This window comes from Arachis ipaensis, chromosome B9 (genome assembly GCF_059453495.1).
Source record: "Arachis ipaensis isolate K30076 ecotype BB chromosome B9, ASM5945349v1, whole genome shotgun sequence".
In the NCBI taxonomy this organism is placed as follows: domain Eukaryota; kingdom Viridiplantae; phylum Streptophyta; class Magnoliopsida; order Fabales; family Fabaceae; genus Arachis; species Arachis ipaensis.
Window position 1 is genome coordinate 120086523 of NC_142444.1, and position 10321 is coordinate 120096843.

General features: G+C 37.2%; 1 pseudogene; it reads left to right on the top strand.

Moving 5' to 3' along the window:
* Positions 1 to 9371: 9371 nt before the first annotated feature.
* LOC148546118 (uncharacterized) lies at positions 9372 to 10036 on the top strand (annotated as a pseudogene).
* Positions 10037 to 10321: the final 285 nt, after the last annotated feature.

The following is a 10321-nucleotide window of genomic DNA, read 5'->3' on the forward strand; positions in this document are numbered from 1 at the left end:
AGAAGCATGTTTTCAATCAAAGCACATAATTTGGAAGGCAAATGTAAAACCATGCAAATAGTATGAATAAGTGGGTAAAGAGTAGATAAAAACCACTCAATTGAGTACAAGATAAACCATAAAATAGTGGTTTATCAACCTCCCCACACTTAAACATTAGCATGTCCTCATGCTAAGTTCAAGAGAAACTATAAAGGGGTGAAGAGGAAAGTAAGAATGTATGAAATGCAACCTATCTATATGAATGCAACTACATGCAAAATGTTTCTACCTACTTAGTTAAAGATAAACAAATTTTTCAAAAAGAAATATGAACTGGATTTTACTAATTCAAATCATGAAAATGAAGTACAAAATAGACTTGCAAGAAGAAAATAGCTTATGAAAGCAGGGAACAAGGAATTGAGCATCGAACCCTTACTGGTAGTGTATACACTCTAATCACTCAGGTGTTTAAGGTTCGATCTCTCAATTCTCTACTAACCTTGCTTTCTAAGGCTTGCTCTTCATCTAACAATCAACATAAATTTAATGCACAGATACACATATCAAGAGGTCTTTTAAGGGTTGTAATGGGGTTAGGGTCAAGGTAGGATTGTATTTGGCCAAATGGACTAAAATCTGAATCCTTAATTAACTTAAACTTTCCCCACCTAACTTAAACAATCCATGTAATCATAATACAACATCTAACCATCCATTAACCATGTTTTCCACATATTCATGCATTCTAATTTCAAGTACAGTACATATGCATTGCTTTCACTTACTTTGGGGCATTTTGTCCCCTTTTTGCTTAATTGCTCTTTTTCTTTTCTTTTTCTCTTTTTCTTCTTCTTCTTTTTTTTTTTCAATGCATATGATTAAATTTTTGAATGCATGACATGTCCTAAATATTTCTTTCACATTTTCAGAAAATTCTAACATACTCAATTTTCTTCAAACCAAATGTTTTCAATCCCAATTTCCCCACACTTAAATCATAAGCATCTCACTAGTCTAAGCTAACCAAGGATTCAAATTAAGGACATTATTGTTTTCCGCTTAGAGTTAATGATGTGCTAAAGTAAAGAACAAAGGGGTAAAATAGGCTCAAAATTGGTTTGCAAGGGATAATGAAAGGTAAGGCCATATGAGTATGTAAGCTCAGTGAAACAAAGGCCTCAATCATGGAAGTGTATGCATACATAAAATAATGGAAATATAGAATTAAGCAAGACAAAGATCACAATTTTAGAGAGAAAAATACACACATCAAAAATAAAATATTGGTTGAAAAATGCAACCAATTCAAATAGGCTCAAAATCTCACAGGTTTTGTGTGTTCGAGCTCTAAACCATGTTCCAGTATAATATTTCTTCAAACAAGTGTAACATTAAATTTTATTCAAATTAGTGAAATTTTCTAAAAGGTTTCTTGAAAAAGAAAATATTACTTTAACCAAGTGGTAAAATATGCAAAAAAAAAAAAAAATCAAACAAATATGCAATTAAATATGCAAATGCAACAACTAACAAGAAAAATAAACCATTGGTATTTGAGATAGGAAGGTACTAACCCACGGAGATCGGTATCGACCTCCCCACACTTAAAGATTGCACCGTCCTCGGTGCATGCTAAGATTTGCAAGTGGACGGGGGTTGTGGTTCCTCAGCTGGGGCTCTTTTTGTTCCTTTTCTTGCCGGTAGTTTGGGGGTAGCTTTCTCTTTTCCTTTCTTGGTGGTCATCCTGAAAAAGAGAAGAGAAAGTAAATTAAATTTAAAGGGGTAAAGCAAGGAAGAGAGCGGGAAAGGTGGTAATCAATGCACAATAAAGAAGAATGACCTTAACATATGGTCATGACTACATGTGAAAAGTTTATTAATAGAAATATAGTAGGTGCATGTAATAACAATTAAATGCAAGATGTTTATTGGCATGCTGGCAAAGGCATGAGTAGCATAGATCAAGCATTCAATGTCCAAGTTAGATTACCAAGTCTTTCAAACTAGCAACATGTTTGTAATGACAATTATATTGAATGAATATGATATGAAAAAGGGTTTTGTGAAAAGCAGGCATTCAGAGTAGTAGGATAAAAGATACTGAAAAGCAGTGCACAATGCCATACGGGCGTTTTCACAAACACATAGCATGCATGGTAAATAATCTAATGAAAATAATAAATTGAACATGCAGGCAACCCTTTAAAAATAAATATATATAATTGCCAAACAATTTTTGCAACAATCCACAATGACCCAAATAAATTTCTAACACCAATTAAAAGAAAAAGAAAGAAAAAAGAAAACATGTACAATGAAGGTAAAAGGAAGAGAAAGGAAGAAGAAAACATAAAATAAAGAAGAAGGATAAAAAAAGTAAGGAGGGAAAAGGAAAAATAGGATTTGGGGAAAGAAAAGATAAGATAAGTGGCAAAATTATGTAAGCTATGCGGCGCAAGCGACGCGGCTGCGTGGGGCATGCGGTCGCGCGAGTTGCGCTTAAACTGACTGACGCGGTCGCGTCGGTCACGCGGTCGTGTGACCTGTTTTATGCTACTGGTGCGAGGGCAGCCTCGCACTCGCACAACTCTCTGTTCAAAATCATATTAGTACCAAATTTTAAGTGACGCGATCGCATGGGGCATGCGATCGCGTGAGTGGGCTTTAAAGGAATATGATGCGGTCGCGTGGGTCACACGGCCGCGTGGGAAGGATTATGCGTTGAGCACCAATCCAGCACCACTCTCGCACAACTTTCGGGTGTGCACCACTTTGACGTCGAAATCTTGATCACGCGGCCACGTGGGGCACGCGGTCGCGTGGGAGGCCATTATTCCCATATGACGCGGTCGCGTGGGACGATTTGTGCCATTGGCACGCCTCCAGCCACGCTCCAGCGTGACTCTCTGTTCGTTTTTATTTTCTCCCAGCTCCTTGCGACGCGGACGCGTCGCTGATGCGGTCGCGTCGCGTGGCATTTTTTTTTAAATAATGCAGTATGCAGAATGCAATGCTAATGTGAATGTTATGCATGATTCCAGGTTCAATAAAATAAAATAAAACTTAAAAACAAACAAAACTAAATAAAATTAAAATTGAAAAAGGAACGATCATACCATGATGGGTTGTCTCCCACCTGGCACTTTTAGTTAAAGTTTTTAAGTTGGACATTTGGTGAGCTCCCTGTTATGGTGGCTTATGCTTGTACTGATCCAAGAATCTCCACCAATGTTTGTATCTCCAGTAACCTCCGGGATCCCAAACTAGGTGCAGAAAGCCTTCAAGTAAGTTAAAGCAAGTGATAAGGCCCCAAGAGTGGTGATTGATAGAATGGATTCCGGGGTCCCAGACCTTGCCTTTGCACCCGTCTTTTAGTTGAGCAATATTGTTCCATCCGGCTGGCAAGCAGTCTGAATTCTCACGTAAGCGGCCAAACAACTTCCTAGACCCATTCAGTTGAGCTCTATACCAACCTTTACTCTTAAACTTAAAGCTTCCAACCATGATGAACCTTGCAGGACAATTCTTACCACTGGCCATCCTCCTCTTACTCTTAATGTCACAAAGAGCTCTAAGTTGACCATCCGTCTCCAGTAGCTCATATTCAAGTGGAATTAGAAAGCTAAGGGATATGAATTTTACCCACTTGAATGTTGTGAAGGATGATGGCAACTTAGGGGGAGGTATTTTTAATGAAATTACAAGCTCCACTCCCTTGTGCTATTTTCTGATAACTACCACCTCTTTGCAAGCTTCTTCAATTTCAACCTCTTCCTCTTGGTAGCTCTCTTTCAATTCAATCTCCTCTTCATTGCTTTCCAAGGGCATGGGAGGTTGTGCTTCTTCTTCTTGAATCTCCATCTCTTGATCAACCTCTTCCAAGTCTTCAACTATGATATGCTTTGGAGGTTGTACACCCTCCTCAGCATCAATTTCAACCGTCTTGGAAGGAGGCTCTATGTCTTGACTTTCCCATGGAGGTTCTGCATCTCCTAAGTCTTCAACCACTTCTTCTTCTTCTTGAACAATGACAGCTTCTTCTACTTGTTCTAGTACGAATTCATTCCCTGTCTTGTCCACTGGGGTTTCTGGTATCTCCTTCATGCTACGCTCTTCACTAGACTGTCCACATGGAGCTGTGGCTGATCCTTGTATATTTGAGTGCCTAGAAACCCATTGAATTACTGCTTGCTCCATTTGTTGAATGGTTGCCTGAAATCGATCTACTATTTCCTTGAAACGATCCTTTGTCTCTTGATGCACTCGGCTTTCATAAGTAGGATCATAGTGCTCTTGGATTGATGGATATGGAGATGATGAATATTGAAGTGGTGGTTCTTGGGAGTAATTGGGTTGGAATTAGGGTGGTTCTATATATGGTTCATATGGCTCATAAGGTGGTTGGTATGGTGGTTGAGGGTTAGGGTCATATGGAGGTGAATGGCGGAAAGGAGCTTGTGAGTTTGGTGGTCCAAAGTTATGTTGAGGAAAGGGTTCATAGGCATATGGTGGTGGTTGTTGATAGTCCATTGGAGGTGGTTGTTGCCATGAGGATTGATCAAGTCCTTGTGGCTCCTCCCATCTTTGATTGTTCCAACCTTGATGCCTGTTCTCATTGTAATTTCTTCTTCCTGCAACATAATTGTAACCAGACTCATAGCCAAAGGGGTGAGAGTTCATAGTAGTAGGAGAAAATAAAAATTAAAACTTATAAAAAGAAAATATTTTGAAAAAGATATAATTTTTTTTGAAAAAGGATAAGAAAAGATTTTGAAAAAGATATGATTTTAAAAAAAAATATTTGATTTTTAAAAATAAGAATGATAAGATAAAATAATTCTTTTTTAAAATATTTACAATAACCAATAATAAGGCACACGTTTGCAATTCTCCGGCAACGGCGCCATTTTGAAGAACTGAAGATTGATGATTTAGAAGTTATAATAAACTCTCGTTGTAAGTATAGTTACTAAACCAAGTAATCAACCATTCTTACAAAAGTTTTGGTTGTCACAAGTAACAAACCCCTTTTAAATTGATAACCGAGTATTTAAACCTCGGGTCGTCTTCTCAAGGAATTGCAGGGAGGTATGTTCTTATTATTGGTTATGAGTCTTGTAAATTAGGGGTTTTAGAAAGTAAGGAAGCAGTATGTTGCATAAGAAGAATAAGATAAATAAATAACTATAAAATAAACTCTTGGCAAAGTATAAGAACTGGAAGTTCTATCCTCATCAATTGTGATGAGAATTGGATTTTAATCCCACTTGGTCAGCCTTTACTAAACAAAGGAAAGTTAAGTGGGCTGATTGGCTTGATTCTCAAGTCCTAGTCAACTCCTGTGGAGAGACTAGCTTTAGAGCAATCCTAGTTCAATCAGAATCTGCCAATTTCAACCACTGTTTTATTTGACAGCTCAAGCGTCACCAATTACCTTAACCAAAGCCAAGAATGTAGAAAGCTAAATTAAAATCATAAATATCTGGAATACCTCAAATAAAATACATTCAAAGTAGTAAAATCTAACATGGAAAAGTTCATAAGCCAATTGGAAAAATAAATAAAAATAAAGAACCTGGGATTGAGAGTCACTCCTAAAACTAAGAGAAGTCCTAAATCCTAATCCTAAGAGAGAGGAGAGAACCTCTCTCTCTCTAAAAACTACATCTACTCCTAAAATTGTGAATATGAAAGCTTCCCCATGAATGGATGCAATCCCCCACTTTATAGCCTCTAATCTGTGTTTTCTGGGCCGCGAACTGGGTCGAAAACAGCAAGGAAATCGCTGGAGAAGAATTCAAACACGCTGATTTTCGTCACTGCGACGCGGCCGCATGGATCACGCGGTCGCGTCGCCTAGCGTCAGAGGAACTATAGCATATTATATATCAAATCGAAGCCCCAGACGTTAGCTTTCCAACTCAACTAAAGCCGCGTTATTTGGACTTCTGTAGATAAAGTTATAGCTTTTTGAGTGCGAAGAGGTCAGGCTGGGCAGCTTAGCAACTTCTTCATCTTCTTGTATTCCTTCCACTTTTGCATGCTTCCTTTCCATCCTCCAAGTCATTCCTACCCTATAATATCTGAAAACATTTAACACACATATCAAGGCATCTAATGGTGATAAGAGAGGATTAATAATAAGCAAATATAAGATCAAAGAAGCATGTTTTCAATCAAAGCACATAATTAGGAAGGCAAATGTAAAACCATGCAAATAGTATGAATAAGTGGAGAGTAGATAAAAACCACTCAATTGAGCACAAGATAAACCACAAAATAGTGGTTTATCACAGATATACGTAAATTCTAGAGGGCATTGGCTTATAATGATTTTTTACCCTAAGATATTCAATCACAAATATTAACATAATGAGTGCAATAAAGATCGTTGAATCGCGTCTCACGAGACATGTAAGAAGAAGATTCATAGAACACCCAATTAAGAGAGTGAACATGATGGAAGATGGACAAGGAGCAAAAGGTAGAAGAAGATCTAAAAAAATCATTTATAAGGTGATTAAACAAAATTTACATGTAAACGATCTTTCTGTAGACATGATACATGACAGAACACAATGGCGTTGTTTGATTCATGTAGTCGATCTCATCTAGTGGGACAAGACTTTGTTGTAATAATAAGTACTTGCTATAGTTATTTAAAAATATTTTTCATAGATATTTTAATTTTAATAGTAATAATACTTTTTTGTAATTAATTGTTAACTAATATAATAAAAAATAATTTTCTGTAAATAAAATATAAATAATTAATTATTAACTAATTTTAAATGTATTTTTCATAAATAAAAACTAAACTTAAAAATTAAAATAAGAGAATTCAATGTCATTGAAGGCGCTGGAATATGAATTGATTTATAAAACTTGGGATTGCAATCCCTCAATCATAAATTGAACTTTCACATCTATAAAATTAGTACATGGATCAATAAATACAACTCGAGATCGAACCTCGTATATGTGATGTGTTACGAATCCGGGCCACAGATTCTAAACCCGGGACTGTACCTTACCCGACTTCCCGGGTCCGACTCCGAAAGGTTTAAAAACCGGCCCTAACCAACTCTTGAATTCACACGTCCGTCTTATCTTGACCAGATAAGATAAGAACACCCATCATCTATAAATAAGAGGACCCAAGTCCTTCCAGGTATTCACTCATCCCTGACACCTTCTGCCTCTTGGATCCATTCTGACTTGAGCGTCGGAGTGTCTTTGCAGGTACCACCCCCCATTGTTCCAGACAAGTGATCCGGCATCTGCCTCAATCCGCAAGTTCTCGATCCATCTCTCAACCCGTACCAGAGACATCTTGTACATGATGCATTGTTATTATTATATAAAATTTTTAAGGGGAAAAAAAACACTAAACAAAAAACTGTGGAGTCTAGAATTTATATTCATGTATTGAAATTTTTTAAATGGATAAAATACTATTATAATTTTTAATATTTAAGTTAAGTCATAATTTTATTTTTAATATTAAAAAAGGTTTATTTTTATTTTAAAAAATTTTTATTTCATTTTATTTTAAATTTTTTGTCAAAATTAATATTTTTTTTAAATATTCCTTTTTCTATTATGATTTTTATTTAAATAGTGACAAAAATTGTAATTATCATAGTTATAGTAGTAGTTATAGTGATTAAGAATTGAATAAAAATAATAAAAAAAATATGACAATAAGAAAAAGATATTTAAAAAAAAATTTAATTTTAATCAAATATTAAAAAAAAGTAAAATAAATTTAAAATAAAAATTAAACATTTTAAACGTGAAGAACGGAATTAGAACTTAACTTAAACATTAAAAATTAAAAAAAAAGGTAGTTTATCCTAATTTAAAATCTTGGGCAATTTACTATAATAAATAAAAGGGTAAAGTATACTTTTTGTCCTTGAAGTTTGACAAAAGTTTCAAAAATATCCCTAAATTTTATTTTGTTTCAATTTTTTTCAGAAGTTTTCGATTTGCATCAAATATACCCTTGACGGCTAATTTTTCAAAAAATTTAACACCAATTCAACAACAATTTCATAAGAATAACTCTCAACACAAGTAAATCAAGCATCATTTTTATATATTATTGTTAGATTGGTCTTAAATTTTTTGAAAATTTAGCCGTCGGGGGTATATTTGATGCAAATCGAAAACTTTTGAGACAAAATTGAAACAAAATAAAACTTAAGGGTATTTATAAAACTTTTGCCAAACTTCAGGGACAAAATGTATACTTTACCCTAAATAAAATGCAAACCAGTTTTACCAAAATGTACAAAATGAAAAATGTCTACTAAAATGCATTTTTAGCTTAATCTAGGTAAACCGCGACAAGAGTCCCGCGGTTTACAGAATATACGTAATTTGCTATAGAGGTGTCGTGGATTACGTGCAAGCAAAACTGGTCATAAACTGCGACGGGGGTGTCGCGGTTTACGTGTATGCGTGAATTGTGCATAAACCGCAATAGGGGTGTAGCGGTTTATGCATTACTATAAATACGCTGGAGGGGTCTCGCAGATTATATTTGTGCTGGAAGAAAAAGTATCCTAGAGAGAGAAGTAGTGGTTTTCTAGAGAGAGGAATAGAGAGAATAGTGGTTGATTTGAGTTGAGATAGGAGTCGGGATCATGGCGGAAGCACGCAGTCTATACAAGGTCAACGGCTTGCGCACGTGGCTGGGAGCATATAGGTAGAGGTTAGCATTATAATTTTTAGTTAATGTATTTTGCATAATTTTGTTAGTTAAATTATTATTTTAATGATATTTCGTATTTTTCGTTTTTTAGGTTATTTTTAATTTATTTATTGTTAATTAATGTATCTAAATTTAGATTTAAATTATTATTTTAATCAGAAAATGTAATATTTAAATTAATATTTTAATCGTTTATGTCTTTTATCGAATTTCGTGATTAGAAAATAGGAAGTGTATATTAGCAGTGTAAATTTTAAAATTGTAGTCACCTGGTAGATGACTATAAATTACTGTTGGATTTTTTATATGTTTGGTTTATTCTGTGACATTGGCCAGCCGACTAGGTGTATATATAGTGTTCGGAGGCAGCAGAACATACCTCTGCATGTCAAGATCATACCATATCTGGAGAGAGCGGGTTTGCACCACTTGGTAAGGCTCAACGCCAGATGGTTCTGGTTGGACGAGCCCTTAGTCAGTGTTTTCATTGAGCGGTGGCGTCCTGAGACGCATACCTTTCATATGCCCTTTGGAGAGTGCACTATCACGCTGCAGAGTGGCTCTTAGGTTTCTGTCGCCAGATTTCTTGATTGCCGATCCTAGGGCTGAGGAGATCTCACAGGATGTTGTTCAGAGAGGGTTGTCATAGGCTCCTCCGAGGGTACCCATGCCAGACGTGCCAGATAACAGGCGCGTCGAGCGCCGACGATGCGTTGGTACCCGTGCTACAGACCGGAAATGGCGATGACTGGATGACATGATTCAGGTTGACAGATCCGGTGGCGACGGCGGCAGACATGCCGATCACCATGTCCGCCGTGGCCGTCCTCAGCATCGGGGTGGTTCATCAGGGGCACATCTGCTGGTCCTAGTGATAGACCCACTGGGCATGCAGCGGCAGAGACCCAGGAGGTTTCTTTTACACATGTTTTCAGCTCCCAGATATACCACGACATCGATAGCCAGATGTATGATGACCCGGCGGGTCCGACTTTCACGATGGATATGGACCATGAGGTTGGGACTTCACAGTTCTATTCCGACTTTGCAGATCTCATCCGGGATGACGGCCCTCCATATTTTCATCAGCAGACCCCACAGGATTAGGTGCCTGAGACCCAGCCCCAGATGGACGTTGTGCAGGGCTACCACCCAAACATGGATGATTGGCAGTGGTACCAGCCACAGATGTCTGACCCTCATGGATTCCAGCCCCAACTACATGTAGACCTGAATGAGCCCGTTGGCAGCCCGTATGACAGTAGGTTGGGATTGGGTGGGACGCCTGCATCTGCATATGGGACAGGGTCGCATATCGATCCTCCAGCATAGCAGCACCAGAGGCACACCAGAGTGAGACGGGCCGCTCGATGTGGGACAGGGTCGCATCTCCTGGGCGCATTTGGACATGACTCTGCCGACGAGGATGAGGATAGGCAGGGGCCGTAGCTTACTATTTTATGTTTCCATTGATGATACCTATGTATGTCGGATTTACCATGTACTTTTGTATTATATGTGTTTGTACTTAGTTTATTTCTATTGAATTAGGTGTATGTAATGTATGTTTTTTGTTAACCTCACATGTAAGACCCAGAAATTTTGGAAAATTTTTTT